Here is a 17,641-nt window from a genome sequence, read left to right on the forward strand (position 1 = left end):
GTCATGGCACTTCTCCAGTGCAGCTCTCAGTATCAACTTCACCTGATAATTCACAGGTGATGATGGAAATGCTGTAGTCAGTCTCCAGTTGGCAAACAGGGAGAAATTGTTGTCTGAGCTGAACTGATAAATGACACATTAACATACTGAATGCTTAAAAAGATACATCACTGTCTTCAACAATTGAAGTGAAAATAATTTAGTGACTGTTGACCAGGGAGTGCCCTGGTCAGCAGTCACTAAATTATCTTATCAGCAACTGCAAGATGAGTTCTGAAGAAGAGCCAGCTTTGATGTCAGGCGTTGCAGCAGGGGTATCTGGAAATTTGACACATGTAGAGCAAAGTCTTCTTAGACATAAACAAATCTTTAAAATAAAGTTTGCATTCTACATGCAATATGATGATATTTCATTTAAAAACATAATGTCAACATTAGTATGTACAGTACAGTATGTTTTACCTGGGTGTATGAGGAGAACAATGTACCAAAGTAAACGTGACAGCAAAGAAAGAAGTGACTCCAGAGATGGTATAAATTGATGACCTCTGCTCAAAGGCACCACTGTGGACCAGTCTAAATCAGGATAGCCAAACAGAATAGGTCGTTAATTTCTTTTGTTTTTTCAAGTCAGTGGTGCTGGAGTCACCACTGGCCCAAAAGTCCGCCACAACTCCAGATGGCCAGCCTGTCCTTGAGTAGCAGTAGCAAAAAAGTTAAAGAAGCAGGCCTCTGGAAAGGTTGCTCATTCAAATCTCTAGACAGGCTGGAGGGCTAGGCGGGAATGAATGAGAACTCCACTCCTCACCAACTACTTCCAAAAGATACCATTTAGTAAGGCATTGAACCCTCATCTGGTCTGATGTACTGTAGCTGCTCAGTGGTGAAAAAAAATGCCAGAGAGGATCATCTGTGTGAAGGTGAACAGTATTTAAAATTGTGTTGATGCTCAAACAAGGCTAAGAATCTACAGCAATGCTAGCAGCTCTGTAAAGCTGTACTTAAGCACAGTGGTGCTTTGAGCTGAATGTTAAAGAGATATTTCATCACTGGAAAGATGGTATTTTCATAAAACCAGGCTGTCTGTGCAGTAGAAAGATGGAAACAGTTTCAAAATGGTTGCTATATGACCAGAGAAAAATGTCTGTGGTATCCCCTTTCGCTGAAAAGGTAGAAAGCCTGAATGCACTGGGCCCGTTGCTTTCCAAGGCCTCTGAAGTATGTCTTCAGAGGCTGAAGTATGTCTCAAGCACTCCCTTGTCCATATGTGGCCCAAAGCTTTGGTGTAGCATTACTGTGCCCCTTCCTCTGTAGACTCATCTGTGAAATTCGCTGCAGCACAGCGACCCAATTTCAGTTTCCAATCGGTGCACATTTACCGGCACGGCACCACCAGTTGTCCCCGGCACGGGGCAGCTCTGCACCACTATCCTCACCGGCTGGCGGTGCTCTCAGCTGTGGCGACCTCTTCCTCCTCTATACGCCATAATTCCTCCTCACTGTGTTCTGGCTCATATAAGTAGCCTTGAATGTCAGATTCCAGCAAAACTCTGTTAAAATTGATTTCTTCCATGTCTGACATACAGGAACATTTCCTTCTGCCATGGTCTTCCAGTTGTTTTAGTGTAAGCGAGTAGACAACATGGCGGACAGGATGTTTTGATTTTGGAGAGGTGAGGAGCCACCCTTCTCTCTTAGCATGTTGGCATGCTAACATTTGCTAATCAGGAAACAAAAAGTGCAGCTGAGGCTGAACTGGAATATCATTAGTTTTGCAGGTATTTGGTCATAAACCAAAATATTGACACTATCCTCCAAAGAAAAACAACAGTGTTGGGATTTACAATGTTTAAAGGGGGACACCCACTTGTGTAGGTGCAATCAATGAATTATGGCCATCAGAATGAGCAAAGATAATCATAAATAACTTTAATCAATAAAGTCCTCAGGGGCACCACTCTTTTTATAGAAGAGAAATGATAGCCGATTAATTGACTGAATCTCATAAAATACACTAAACTCCCAATTTGGAACTCAGATTAATAATTCAATTAATAACTATAACCAGAAATACCACCAATAGCTAGTAGGTTGAAGGATTTTGAGTTCACTCGTGCAACATTAAAGAAACCAGCATAATTATGCACAATCATTTATTTAACAGAAACAAAGCAAAAACACACAATATGAAGACTAACTCTGAATACACTAAACTACAGAAACTACGTGTCTGTGTGTGTGTGTGTGTGTGTGTGTGTGTGTGTGTGTTTGCGCAGGTCTGGGTGTGCGCCAAAAGGAAAGTGTATATTTAATTGTTCTGCCTCCGAATGTTTCGTTTGCACTAGCATGAACCCATGTGGTCAGAAACAAAGTGGGAGCTTTAAAGTTACTCTACCCGGGTGTGGTTGTCTTTAAGGGCTAAATTAGCAGCATATGTGTATGATCTGTTTAGGATAACGGTGCCAAGTTAAAAGGAGTTAGTTAGCCTGCAAAGACTGTCTGTGTGGCGAATAACATAAACTAACATCAACTTAGCGGTGGCTGAGAACTACGGTTACAATAATAACCTCACGTTAACCATGGAGAAGATCACAACAATAAAACCTTAATGAAAACACATCACTAACATCACATGTACAAAAGTTAAACAGTCCTTTGCGTAGCTATATACACTATTATTCTATGCTATGCCCAGTTGTTACGTTACCCATCCGTAGGAAGGAAAGAGAGGTGGCACTGGTGCTGCTGTTAGCTGGCGGTCAGTCTGTTGTAGATGAGCCAAGCTGGGAAGAATTGTGGTTCCGCTGTGGAAGCGTCTTTTGCTGTGCAGTGTCCGCTTGTAGAAATCGGAGGAAGCCGGTCACGGTCGAGCAGGTTACACAACAAAGTCAGGAGGAGAGCGTTCAGGTGGGTGTCTGCTGGTGAGCAGGCCACACTGGGAGGTAGACAGCCATGGCTATCCACCTCAGTGAAGGATTCCAGGAGAAAACGAGATAGAACCAGTGATCGCTGACCTGTTTATTGACCTGGTGACATCCGGGTCACAGTTCAGACTGGCCAATGCTGCGTTCAGTGGCTCTCAGGATTGTAGGACAAAAGAGAATGCAGTCTCCTAACAAAAGTTCAGTTAACAGTCACCCATATTAATGAATTCATCTGATAAATTTGAATGAATTTGTCTGATAAATTTCACTAAAAACCAAAAATGTCAACTTCATGGTGGCGCTAAAGGAAAAGTTAGAGGATCACCAAAGTCATTAGGAAACATAATCTGGAAACAATGAATGTCGGTAATGTTGTGCCAATCCATCAAGTAGATTTAACAAATCTAGTGTCAGTGTGTGAAAGTCGGGGGATTACCAAAGTCATTAGGATTCATCCTCTGTGCACCATGGATATCTGTACAAAATTGAATGGCTATCCACCCAATACAGTAGTTATTAGAATAAACAGAATAAATTCATACAAGTTCTTTTTACCACTATATACAAAGGCTCCTCCCTGCTAACATCTTTTTCCTCTCTTCCCCTCTTTTTCTTCTCTCTGTCACCCCTAAATGTGACATGGTACCTGTCAATTAGATCTTGCTTCCCACCCAGTTGATAGGAGTGATATAGAGATGCGCGGTGTTGGAGCATAGCCTTTGGGGGATGGCTGGGATAAAATATGAGTGTCTTGCCAATCCTAATGAAATGTCGCCTGTTACGCAGTGTGCCCTCCCCACTGCCATATATCACCCAGCACTGCCATATCTTCCCCGACAGGTTCAGTAAATCTCTCACTGTTTTTACTGTTTAAACTGTTACTCATTGCTTAAATCTTGACCCATCCTCCCAAGGCAGGTTGTGGAAGAACATTGTGGACATCATGCCAGGTGCTACTGGGCTCAGTACTGAAGTGATGGAACTTTAATTACTAATTACTTGAATTAACTATCCAACATGAGATTTCTCAGGACACCTCTTATTCCTTAGAACATACAGATTTAGATGAAGGAGCACATTAAAAGTTCATTCAGAATGATTACTTTCATACTCGTTTCAAATGTATGCATATTTCTTGTGTCTCCTAAAAATAAAACGAGGACCCACTCATAAAAACATTGCTCCATAGCACTACTAGTGGTCAAAGCTCCACACCTTACCTTTAAGTCAATTAAATAATTTTTTGATTTTATCAGCACTTACTTGTATTTAAACTAGTGTCCCCCTCACTTACACACTATACTGTATATACAGTATGTCTATGCATCCAAATATGTTGACAAGTTCATACGAGTCCATTATATAGGCACAGAGTCTGTTTGTGGCAGGTGTGTGTATACAGTAAGTTGGTGTCTGCGAGTAAAGAAAGTATCAGCAGCAGTAATCTAATTATCCTGACACTAAGTGAAGGGCACAAAGGGATTATGGAGGTTAAGTACTGCATTCCATTAGTGGTCTGACACTTATCACCCCTATCAATTCATTATCTATAATTATCCTGGTATCAGTTGAAAAGACCAGCAAATTCTACTGGAGTGTAAGAACCCGAAACTGTGCTGTACTTTCAGTGCTTTGAATATAAGATGCTTGAATCCCTGAAAGAGCCTCATTTCCACACACAACAATTCACTAACAGGATGCACTGCAGCAGGGGAAGCTGGGGATTAAGCTGAATTGTCACTGGGGTTTGTATCAGTGCATGATTCGGGTATGAGAGTCAGAATGAGTGGGAGGTGAAAAAAAATGTAAGTCGCCCTTGGGTGCAGAGGGGTCTACTTAGCACATGAATAATGTAATGAAATAGCTCGTGATTTATTCTACAGTAAACACACCCTTTTGACAGAATGTCCTCAGATGGCAAGTGTTTGTAGGTAGTTGTGTGTTTTGACACCTCCGTACATTGCTTGTATGCTTGTGTGCACATCAGTGTATGTATGCAGCCGTTTGAGTATGTGCCATCAAGTGTTTAAATGTGAACCGTGTGCAAGGTGCTGGCTGAACTCATCACAGGTGAGATCTGTGTGTGGGCTGCTGTCACCTGTCCTCCATCATTCCACCTCCCCTGCCTGTCGCCGAATCTCACGGCTGTTTCATGTCATTCATTAATGGATGCCCCAGGGCCAACAATAGCTCACTAGAGCCTTTTATTACTGTCACTTCACTCTCAGAGCCGTCAAGGTCAAATCTGCTTTACTGTCGTTCACCTATCACACTCAGCCTACTGACATTTGTTTTATAGGGAGCAAGCAGGAATGTCTGTGTGTCTAAAAAAGAGGAAGAGGGTGAAAGAGAGAAAGAGACAGAATGAAAGAGAGGAGAAGGAAGGGAAATTTAAAAAAAAGTCTCTGTCCTTGATTAACCATGATGAGTATAGCTCCTCTGAGAGTACCACATGTAAGTAAAAATATAAAGGCAATCTGTTGCCTGGAGAGAATTTTTTGCCACAGGATCACTGTTTTTGTGGGAAGAAGTTATCAGTTTTCAAAGACATTATAGGACTTAAAAACATTAAATGCATCTGCCACAAACTGAAGGAGAGTTATTCTAACTTTGATCAGTCAACTTCAATATCATTTCATGTATGATACATTCAGCATTCTACTATAATATGAACTATAAAATACGTAGAGTGGATGTGTTCTATATGTTTCAAGGATTTGAAGGTTTATTACACATGCAATATGAGTTGTGGAAATGCAATGTGGCATAAGGCGGCGCTAAAAGACTGGTGTGAAAAATAAGAATGAGAAAAAAGAAATAGGATAAAAATTAAATCTAAAAAAATATAAGTATGTGTAAAATAGCAAAATGTACTCTACATATGTCACAAATTTAAGGCAAACTATATAATAACATTTGCACACGCTTGAGTGCAAATATGCAATGTGCATATATATATACAGTATATATATTTTTATATATGTAGGATTGCTGACTGTATACTTTCACATTATTTTTCTAATTGTAGTTTCTGTATTTGTGTAGCACTGGCCTGCATACATTAACCCACATTATTTGGTTAGCTGTGTGTTCTGACATGAATGTGACTGGCTTCAGACTGATTGTTGCAATGATGAAAAGGTGTTATCAATGTAACATTGAGGTATCTGTTTTGCATGCCCAGGAAATTCCTGATTTGTCACCAACCTTCACTGTGCAAGTGCCTTTATTTGACGTGTAAAATGATTTCTCCTTAAAACATGTTTTTGAGTAAAATCAAAAAGCACTTTCTGTTTCAAGTAGTTCAGAACATCTGGTATACTATTAGTATCTTTATTTTTTTCAGAAATTTGGATGGTTAGAACTGTTGTAATTTAATCAGTGTTTCCTCATTCGTGCTGCATTGCTCATTATCCTTTCCTACCACTATCTCGATCTTGAAGGCCCCGTGACAAGTGGGCCTTAGAAAGAGCTTCTCTGTTTGATTTCATGCTCAGAACAGAAAATTGCTTCTTTGGTGTTAAGGGCATTTTGGGTTTTTGTTAACAGAGAATGACTCTGTTTATAGTGACGTTTGAGGTTGTCATGCTTTTTTGAAGGGCTGGTTTTTTCTCTGAATTGGTGTTCAGGCTGACATCATTCCTTGTCTCATGAACGTGGGAGATGATGGCGCAGACTGGAGTAAGGCCTCAGGGGGCAAACTATTTAAATCAAGCAGTATAAAAGTTGGTCAAACTGTTCACAAAGAACATCAGCAAATACTGCATGTGGCAAAAACTTTGGACTGCACTTGAGATAGCTGGGAACTTATACAATGTTCAGGACAGGCTGACAGTCAATTATCAGCATCTTTTTCTCCACAGAATTCATTTTGTATATACATCCTCAATTCCAATTCTGGACTTGAAAAGAAGACCATTTTTCCAGACAGTGATTTCCACCAATATCTCGTCTCCTGGCGTCTGTGTGTGTTTTTAACAGGCAGACCCATGGGGCTACAGTCTTGCAAGCCTTGCAACTCGTGCCTACAAAGTAAGGAGGAATGCAGACCAGCTGGTGGCTGCTTGTGTGTGTGTGACGACTGGAGATATTGCTCTGACCGCTGCTGTGACATCTGCTGCCAGATGTGTGTGGACGTGTGCTCTGGCTTGTGTTCAGGAGACTGCAGCTACACCTTCTGTACTCTCTGCCTCAGCCTGGCACAGAACTGTGTCTCACTTTTTACCACCCGGCAAACTGAAACATCAGAGGCACAATGTAAGTAATGGAACCATTATACTGATTACCTGTGCGTTTACCTCAGCTAAACTAAATTTAACCTGCATGTTTTAATCTGTTTTAGAGGCTATGATGGATCTAGAACCGCATGTCTAGTGAACATGTGACAGACATGTGACCAAACCCAATGCATTGATTTAAGAACCCATAGCTACACCAGGTAAATTAAATTTAGCTAAAAAGTATTTGTTTTGTTAGCTCCAGAGTGACATATGCTGTGGGATTTTAATGCAACTGGGTCCTTTATTTCATCAAAGACAGGATTAATGCCAATTTCAGCTGCACTGTAACTAAATGAGAAGATTTTTCATTTGAGCTATTTAATCCACATTGACCTCTAAAATTCCTGCCAATGGAATAGATCCAGCCATTTGTATTGTTTGCTTCCAAGTGCATTTCAGTGATAGTATAAGTGCATTTCAGTGGTAAAAAGCTCTTTGATCCCAAGACATGTCAACAATAACAGAAGTCTCAATGCATTTAACTACAAACTGTAATCACTCTTTAACTCGCATGGGTAAAATCAGGCCAATGTATATAAGTCCTCTTAAAATATCTTTTGTTGACCTGTCAGTGGTAAATCTAAGTTTCATAAGTTTCAACAAACAGGATTTTAATTCTCTCTATCACATTGCCAAGCTAAGGTTTTTGTCTCATATGCATTAAGTACAAAGTTATTTTTTGTCTGATATTGTGCCTGTTACTGTTTTTTCCTCATACACTTGGCTGAATGCACATGTTTGTTTGGTTTTGAATGACCAGTATAGTGCTCGTTCACTCTGGACATGCTATCATATTGAAAGAAAAAGAAAAATGTTCTATTTAAAAAAAAAATAAAAATGAGATTCAGTATGACCATGAGCCTGTGATGTAACCTATTTGTCATGAGCTGTACACACTTCCCCGTCTAACATAGAGCTATTATGCTTTTATAATTACAGGACTGGGTAGAGAAACTGTAAGAGACAGAAGGTCAATCATACTGCAAGGAGAAGTTTGATTAGCTGGGACAAGGTACTAGGACACGAGTGACTGCTTAGCAGTAGGGTTGGGCAGTAGGTAGATTAATATAAACGGTTTTGAGTCACCAAATGTAAAGAGGGAGAGAGTTTAGAGATGTACGAGGAGCATTGTGAGAGAAGAAAACTGGCCATGTTCTGAATGCAGTCAGTGTATTTAGGGTAGAGGACAGATAGTTGAGAAATTGAGCTGCCAGCATGGAGGTGGAGCACTTAGGTTCAGAGGTGGTAAAGATCTTGACCATTAGAGAAGGAGAATAGATGTCTCTCCAGATTTCTGAAAGTGATGATTTGGGGAGTGTTTGTGTTAATTGAGAACAATTTTCCAAGTGAGAAGGAAAGGCATTGTGGTCTGAAATTGGGCTGCAGAGGGAAGTAGGATGGAGTGTATGAGGAGCAGGAGAGCAGATCCAGAGTGTGACATACTGGTGTGTGTGGGGAAAGTAGACATGCCATGTGATGTTAAGTGAATAAGCATTAGCCCCAAAACCAAAAGCCAGCTGCTTTTAAAGTGTGCATGAATGCTGAAGCCAACAAGTAGTAAAAGGTTTGTTTGTATGTTTGTTTTATCTATTGGTGTATTAAAAGGGACAATGTCCATAGATATATGTTCTAGACAGGACAACATTAAGCAGCATCAGCAACCATAAATTAAAGCATGCAATAAAGAACCATGTATAATGTATAAATCAAGCAAGTCATACGGTACATGTCAAACAAGACATACATTTAACTGAATTTATGTAACAATAAAACAAAGACTATAGTGGACAACACATGCAATTACAGTAGTAGTAGAAACAAAAATAAATACACAGATTGCGTTGAGCATAGACAGGTCAGTAATAAATGATGAGCATAGTTTGGAAAGATAGTTTAAGGGCAATTTAAAGGCAATTTAACATGATCAGATTCGAAGAACTGAGCGTAGTGTTGGTTGATTATGATGGTGATTAAAAAGCAATGGACAGGAATCAAACCTCAGCCACCCAAATGGCAGGTGAGAAATCTATAATGTAATATAAACCATATTTATATAAATATTTCCTGTTTTATACTGGTTTTCATTTTTTAAACACAGTGATTATATATTGCATGGTGGAGCCTGTTGAAAAAGCATGGAGCTTTTTGAATAGGCAAACACACACTATTTTTGCCCGATTTTTCTAGTGCCACCTGTATATTGTAACTGAAAAGACAGTTGGAATAAATGCACCCCCTAGAGGCCTGTGGTCATAGTGCAGTTGGACACTGCCCATGTTTTCACTGACTTACCAGTTTATTAGGAACTGTTCCTTATCAGGTTGCTCTGTCATCTAGAAGATATATGAATTCAGTATTATGTACCTCTTCTCCATATATTCATATGCTCATGTTGTATTAGCAAAATAATGACTATGACCGAAAACACGTTAAATATAGTGAATTTCAACTTACAAACAATAAGTGGCTGCCAGCATGAAATTCCATAGAGCTAGTTTGACCCATAACTTACTGCAGTTAGTGGAATCTTTATCTCTCCTTTACATCAGATTGATCGACAAGAATGTACTGAAGAGATTCTGACTGCTTCCTTCCACAACGACTGTGGAGCCAAGGTATGGGCTGCTATCTAATGAGGATGGGGTTGAGAAGCACAGAGATTTTGACAGTGGGTGTAAAAAGAGCTGTCTGCCGAGTGGCAGTGTGTGCATGATTTGTAAGTTCAAAGTTCATGAAATCTTTTGTGTGTGAAGACAAATAATGTATAATCACTAGGATATAGGGTATTGTACAGTAAAATAGAATGTGTGAAGTTTTGAATTAAGTCAAAAATAATGTATAAACATGATTTGTTGATGGACTGCCAGAGGTATTATAAGTAGTGTGTGTGTTTGTATTTTCAGAGCAATGGCCCTTACAATAAGCTCAAGCTTATCGCTGCTATCATGGATGAACAAAAGCTCTCTGAACAAAACAAGCATTCCTTCTTCTGGGTAACACCCATGTGATGGCAGAGACTGTACCCTACTTAACACTCATGTCACCACCTTTCCAGCCCCATGCTGCACCTCGTTTCATGTGGATGGATGTATTTCTTGTGTCTGGATGTTTTGGTTAGAAAAAAGGACAACTACTTTATCCATATTTTTCAGTACAGGACTCCTAAAGAGACAAACAGGATTCCCTAACATCAGCAAAGCCAAAGTGTTGCATTTTTCACATCTGGAAGATTAAACTGAAGTGTGGAAATGGCCTCATCCTGGCACACACGCAGTACTTCAAAGCACTCGTTAGATGTCTGCAAGATTGTTTTGCACTTTGAGGCAAACAAAAATATAATTTAGTTGCACACAGTGTACAATCTGATATCTTTTTGTGAGATAAGGGCGCCTGAGGACACAAGGTGCTATTTGCTTCCACTGATTTAGACCTTTTTATTATCCTCCATGAAATTGCTAGTTTACGGAAATTTGAATGATTGAGTGAGCCATGTCCCAGCATCGAAAGAAACTTTAGAATGAGGTCTTACGAGGAAAATCTAACAACACGGAGAGTGTGATGGGCTTGGTTGTGTCCCCAACTGTAACCATCTCTGCTCCTGTTTTCTGCTCCTCCCAGTCCCTCTGGACTCTGCAGTGCATTCAGTTCAACTCAAATTCGTATCCCTCTCAAACTCAGAGGATATGCCGAGTGGCCTAGTTTACTCCTTGAACTGACCTTATCCTCCTGAAAAGTTTGTGTGTTTATATTTATAATACCTGCAGTAAATCCTGGGAGTCCAAAACTATTTGCATATACTTCACTCACCTTGACTGAGCAATTGTCTCTGACTGTGGTTTCATTGTATATATTTTTTGGCTTATTTACTTGAAATACCTAGAAAGTAGAGGATTGAAATTGTGCAGCATTTGTTTTAATATCAGGTCCAGGAGCTCTGATGGGAACTAAAATTGTTAAATATTGTTCACAAATGTTGCATTGAGATCAATAAAGATTGGGTACTTAATTGCTGCAGCAAAGCTGTAATATTTTGCCTCAGAAGTCTTTTGTGAATGTATCTTACAGTGTATTTATCCTATTTTGTTAACACTGGGTTGAGTCTTCTTCCTGTACAGTGTGGACTTTTACAAAATCACTGACACCATATCTTTAAATACTGTGTCTCGAGGAGGTTGTCTTGAAAGATGTGTTCATTTACAACCAGCAGAATGTGGGCACACACCATGCTAACAGTAATAGAAAGTCAGGACGAGGCCCCAAATAACTGAGGATTTACCTCAAAAAAGTGCAGTAGGAAGAACTAAATTTAAGATCTTGTGAGGAGGATTTTTTTCCCACTTTTGCTGTCTTTCATCTTCTTCCCTCTTTCTTATCTCTTTGTGGCTGAGTGCATTTCTCTCACCTCGCTCGCTGTCTGTGTTCTCTTCACATGAACTGCACTGCTTTTACTGAATGTCTACTGGTTAGGTGTGGAGAAAGCCATTGTGTGCTGCTGTCAGTCAACTAGATTACAGCTCTAGAGGATCCTTATTGCTCACCCTCCAAAAATAAGAAGATGGCTCCTAACTTTGCTGGCCAGATATATCTGAAGATGTCTGTTTTTTCCCCGTTTTGGGAGGTTGGTGGTACAAAAAACTCAACATGAGAGACAGAATTGAAAGACTAAATCTGAATTTGATTCAACAAAGCTGTTATCAACAAATCGTCACATGCTTTGTAACCCTGTAGATACAAAGATCGTCTGATCTAAAAGTCGAAGACAACCATACAGACACGTTATTCAAACCTTCAATCCGTTTCATTTTATTCGTTTTGCAGCTATGTTCATATTGTGTTTTTTCAACAGCAGTTCTCTGTTAACTTGTCAACACTCCCATTGAGCTTTCAGATTAATTAGACATGGCCTTGTGAGGTGTATAGTGTTTTCACACCAAAAAGAAAGAGGGGGAACGCCTATTACTGTTGTGAGAAGTTTTGCTCCGTCATTAGAAATAGAAATGTTTATTTATTGAGATGCCCCTATAGACCTTGTTTTGTTGGGGAAACCAATAGGGAGGTAAAGATCAGGATAAGTAAACATGAAGTGCAGTTAGTGGTGTTAAGTTGCTATTCAGACACAGAAGGGACATAAGCATGGGAGTCAAGTGCTCTGAGGCATAGAGATAGTAAGCTCTAGCAAACTAATGCTCCAAAACTATATACTAAAAAATAAATTGTGGGGTCCCTGATAACCAATACAAAACAGTTAACAGGAGGAAATACCCAAAATAATAACATAAACAATCTTGTAAATATAAATTGACATCTCATACATGGAATAATTTTCGTTTTGTTTTAAAATGTCAACTATGCACATCGCACAAAAACACACGCTGGGGCTGAACATAAACAAATGTACACTACCAGTCAGAGTTTGAGTACATCTGCTTGATACCTGGTTATTCATTGTCCATTTGAAGCGCTATAGCAATGGTGTCAGCGAATGGTAATGAACTCGAAAAAACACTGTTGGATGTTAATGCTGATGTTGCTCGATGTTGCTTAGCACAAGCACCAGGTACCGGTAAGTTAGTAGGTGCTCTTCCAGCACACTGTCTAGGGAGGCAACAAAATGCACCGATCCCCTGAAAATGCCAGGGTTGTCCAAGTAGTCAGTCTCGTCATGCCCTTGCAACGGCAACTGAAAAGCCCCACAAAACTTTACACAATCGATTATTTTGGATAAAATGTGCCTGTTCTTATCCACCTCCTCACTGTTTCCTCACCGCGATCCTGTCGCCTTTGCTGCGTAGCAATGTTCACTCTGCCTAATGCCTAGTGCTTCATATCCTTCATTCCCGTAACTGTCCATGATGGATCTTCCCCCGTTGTTTAAAAAAGCAAGCACGGAAAGCAAAAGACGGCATTAGCATGACTGCATCCAGCTAGCCAGGCCTTTCTGATGTACTGCTTCCCTTTCTCGCTAACCTGCTGTCTGATTGCGAGGTCAGGTTGATCTGGGCCCAGCTCTTTCACCTGTAGTTTCTCCACCAGTTCTCCTTTCAAATGGATCTTGGAGGAGAGATTTTACCAAGTTAGGGTTGGGTCTTGGAGGAGTAAGTTAGTGATCACGCTCGCCATTGTCATGTATTTAAAATGCCGCCTGTGGAGGTCCTGACCTAATAGCAGTGGCTCGCTTGGGGTGATAAAATAATCACCTTTTCGGATTAGATTTGAGGGCGCTGATTGGCTAAATTTTAAGTCATACGTTCATGTCTTTGGCCAAACTGCTACACAGACCTGCCTCCTGTGGGCGATTTCTCCATCACCCCAGAGCTGCTGAGACACCAGACAGACGGAGGGGACGTATAGGAAAAGCATATATGTTGCTCAGATGATTTTCTATCATATTTTACACATATTACTGGGTGCATTCCATATTTCAAACACACAAATATTGACAATTTGTTTAATTCGTTAGTATTATTATTATTATTATTATTAATGGGGGGTTTTTGTGGCTCAAGAGCTCAAGGTGGGCAACGCCCTAGTGCCCTCTATTGGTCTGTTCCCACTGATTGAAAGTGTTTTCAACTGAAGAGCTTGTTACTCATCGGTTTAAATCAAACCTTCTGTCCAACACAAAGCTCAGTCTCAAAACCAGCATGAAGCCCCTTGAAGGGCCTTCCTCTTTTCACTCCTAAAAATGTTTTCATCTTTTAAAAGTCTGGACTTGCAACTTTGATCATTAGAAATTCTTTGAAGCACAGCTTCACCTGGTACACTCTATCTATTATGATATGAAGCAAGTAGTGGCTTTAAAAGTAAAAAAAAAGGGCAATGGTGTGTGTCCAATCTCAGTTGTAAGAGAGAGTGGAGGTGGGATGGTGCATGGTCCCTCTCTTTTTGCCCTCCTGCTGCGTGTCAGGTTTTGAGATTCTGGAGATGTGCAGGTGAGACCTGCTGAGGATGGGCAGGGACAGCTAGGAGGACTGCAGTTTGGGGAGGTGGGTGGGCAATTAATTTTTTTTGTTGGAATTGGATTTTATTTTTGTCCACACTGAGACCTCCATCTTATCCAGCAATCCAGTCCTCCCACTCAATTTCCATCTCACTGTGCAAAAATTGGAGTGATATAAAGATGTGAGCTAGAGATGGAGAAGACAGTCAGAGATGGAAAAAGGAGGGCAAGGGAATGGCAAAAGATGCAGACAGCAAGATATAGGGGAGAGGGTGAGATGGAGGGCGGACAAGGTGGCAGCACACAGATTTCAGCATTTCCAGTGCACAGCAGCAAATGTCTTGGCCATATTTATTTTGATAGCTTTTACTCATGTGGAGAAACAAACTATGTAGCTATCACACTTCAGTAAATTATTTACTTTGAGCTGTTTTCTAGAATCAAAACATACCCTACTGAAAAGTAATGCATAAGAAACCAGCAATTTAAAAAAAATGGAGAAACATATAAGTATTATAAAAAATTAATTAGTAATATAGCTTTAACACCATGTATCATATATTTCTTGGGCCACTTAGTATTCAAAACGTGGGTGAAATGAAACAAAGCCAGCCCTCCCCACTCTCCTCTCAGGTGGAGCGACAGAGACACTCATACATACATATAAATAGTGACAGACACATTGCTCATCGTGGATGCATTACATGTTGTGATTTGATAACAGGACGGTCAAACAAAATCTCTGCACTTCAAATGCATTCCAAATCCTCTTTTTGTAGAGTCTACAAAAGAGAGTATATAACAGATTCACCAGCATGCATTAAAAGAGGGGGAAAATCATTAGCTAAAAGTAAAGAGAGAAATCAATGAATAGAAAAAAGCTCTAATAGCGATGGTGGGACGGGTTGTGTTCAGCTGGTTTGCATTCATAATGTATAGGTTGACAGCCCATTAGACAGCGTTAAAAGGAAATCAGATTCTGGCCCTCCTCCAAAGCCATTAGCCATTGGGGTCTGCCTGAAGACAAACTGGTAATTGACCAATAGATTCAGGTAAATTGTTGGTCCCTGGGAAGAACAACTATTTTGTTAATTGGATTTTTAACAGTGGGTGAGGGGATTTTGGATTACAGGTGTATAACAGCAATGACTGCAATGGGCTCAGCAATCAGACAGTCCTATTATTCCAGTTCTGTAAACATGTCCTCCCAGCTCAAATGCAAACATCACAGTAATGCAGACTTTTTATAGTGCATTCTGAAATGTTGCATTGGCAGAAATCAAGAGCCTAGAAAGACGTGAATAAAAATACAAAGATATGGGTTTGGAAATGATTTGTAAGATCGAGAACGGACGGTTATACGTTCTGCATGAATGAAAGGTCAGAGTTTGTTCCGCTAGACATAAACTGAAGTCCACTGAATACTAACAAAACCTCAGGAGCCAACTGTCAGTCACACTAATGAATACTAACAGTAGTAAGGTCAATGCTTGTGTGTGTGTGTGTGTGTGTGTGTGTGAGTGTGAGTGTGAGTGTGTGTGTGTGTGTGTGAGAGAGAGAGAGAGAGAGAGAGAGAGATCCTTGTTTGGGCACATTTCACAGTCGTGTCTGCTACTAGTTAAGTGAATTGATAAGCATGCTTGACCATGATGTGGTCAAGCTGGTAAAATAAACAAAAGATTACTTTATTTACTTACTGAAATGGAACATAACACAACAAAGGGCGGCTGAGAAGTCCAGGTAAAAGTCCAACAAAGAATGATCCACAAAAGAAGTCCAACAAAGATTAATCAATAAAGAATCCAAGAACAATTGGGTAACAGGAACAGGGGGAGAAACACAGAGGCACTGGAAAATAACACAGGGCTGGGGAACAGACGCAGGATTGAGGATCAAATGCAGAAAAAGGGAAGACACATGGACTTATGCTGCATTTCAGTCAAAGTCGGAGATCGGAATTTCTCAGTTGAAATTTCCGACCTCCAAGCTTTCCAGGTGTACAACGTCAAACGTAAACAAAAAACATGGTTGACGTGACAAACAGATGTTTTCTTTGGCAAGTGCACACACAATTGAACTCTCAGCAGTGCAGCCTCCGTGCATACATATACGAAACAGAGGAGGAAACAACATGCATGAACAAACGGCATTATACATATTATTTTACAGCAATTTTATACTCGGAAACATATCTTAATATTCCATTCACTAGCCTAATACAATACTGTAGTCTACAAATGCATCCTACCCTCCGTCCCTATTAACTGAAAAGTAGCCTAATGTGCGCTTCCATGGGTGATGCCATTGTTGTGTGACATCAGACTACTGCTTCTTCATAAAGTCAGGGTAGATTTATTTGCCCCGAGATCACAAGTAGGAACTCCGACTTTGACGTTCCATTGTACTTTTTCTAGTAGGAGGTTGGAAATTTTCGAGTTCCGAGTTGCCTGGAACGTAGCATAAATGATAAAAATAAATAAGTGGAGATAAGAAGACACAGGTGCAACTAATCAGGGCGTGGTAGATAATCAAAACTGGAGGGAAAAACCACATAAAGACAGGAAGTAAAACTACAAGATACCTGAGGAGAAGGGTGTATATCAAAATAAAACAGGAAAAGCCTAAACCATAACCTCAAACCATGCCAATTTATCACTGTAAGGGATACAGTGCCATTTTAATCTGTTAATGCAGGCACATGGTTTAGTAATATTGTAAATACCAATGTGCATTTAAACTAATCCTCTCTGTGGGTGCAGTGATTAATTCACATTTTCTGCTGAATCCTTACAGGAATAGAAAATCAAAATTACTGTAATTGTACATCTGAACAAACATGTCAATAAATGAAGTAGAGTCTACAAGAGCTTCTAAAGCAATAGATATGTAAATTTTACATAAACCATAGCACAGGATAAAGTACTGGAGTTATTATTATTGGTGATTAAAGTTAGAGATTGTGTTGCTTTTAATTGAAATGCTGTAGCTTTCTTTCAGTCTGTGGACAGTTAGTATGCCAAACACATCTACTAACAGCTATGGACAATGGTTGTTCGCAACACATGCCAGTCGTGTTGCAAAGTGAATTCTAGGCTTGGTGCCACAGGACTGAGTAGGAACTTGATCTCACAATAACGTGCAGGCTTGAATTTGATCAAGGCAAGAGATCCCAGGCGGCAGCTAAACAATTACTGTGGGGATAGCTGATCTGCTCGTAAGCAGGTCTGCACTCCATACCACCGGAAGCCTCCGCCTCTCTGACCCTCAGCAGACAGACCCAGACAAGGGGCAGCAGCCTGGTTGATGGGGAGGAGGAGGTGGGGGGTGTGGATGTAGACCCCTCACCCTGTAGGTATGACTTTCGACAGTGGAAGAGGCCTGCTGCTCAGTTACAGTGATGAACGACTTTGCCTTCCTTCTGATAATTGCTCACTCAGGGGCAGAGAGAGGTCCATTAATCAAAATGAGGTGAGGTTCTGCAGGACTTCTCCACCTAT

The 17,641-nt window shown here is 40.3% G+C and overlaps 1 long non-coding RNA gene across 1 annotated transcript; it reads left to right on the forward strand.

The window, feature by feature from the left end:
- The first annotated feature begins 6,648 nt into the window (after positions 1-6,648).
- LOC122869134 lies at positions 6,649-11,214 on the forward strand. The gene is made up of 3 exons (XR_006376256.1): positions 6,649-7,181; positions 9,754-9,819; positions 10,108-11,214. It is a non-coding gene; the product is annotated as an uncharacterized LOC122869134 (long non-coding RNA).
- The last annotated feature ends 6,427 nt before the right edge of the window (positions 11,215-17,641 follow it).

This window comes from Siniperca chuatsi, linkage group LG21, assembly GCF_020085105.1.
Source record: "Siniperca chuatsi isolate FFG_IHB_CAS linkage group LG21, ASM2008510v1, whole genome shotgun sequence".
Lineage (NCBI taxonomy): Eukaryota > Metazoa > Chordata > Actinopteri > Centrarchiformes > Sinipercidae > Siniperca > Siniperca chuatsi.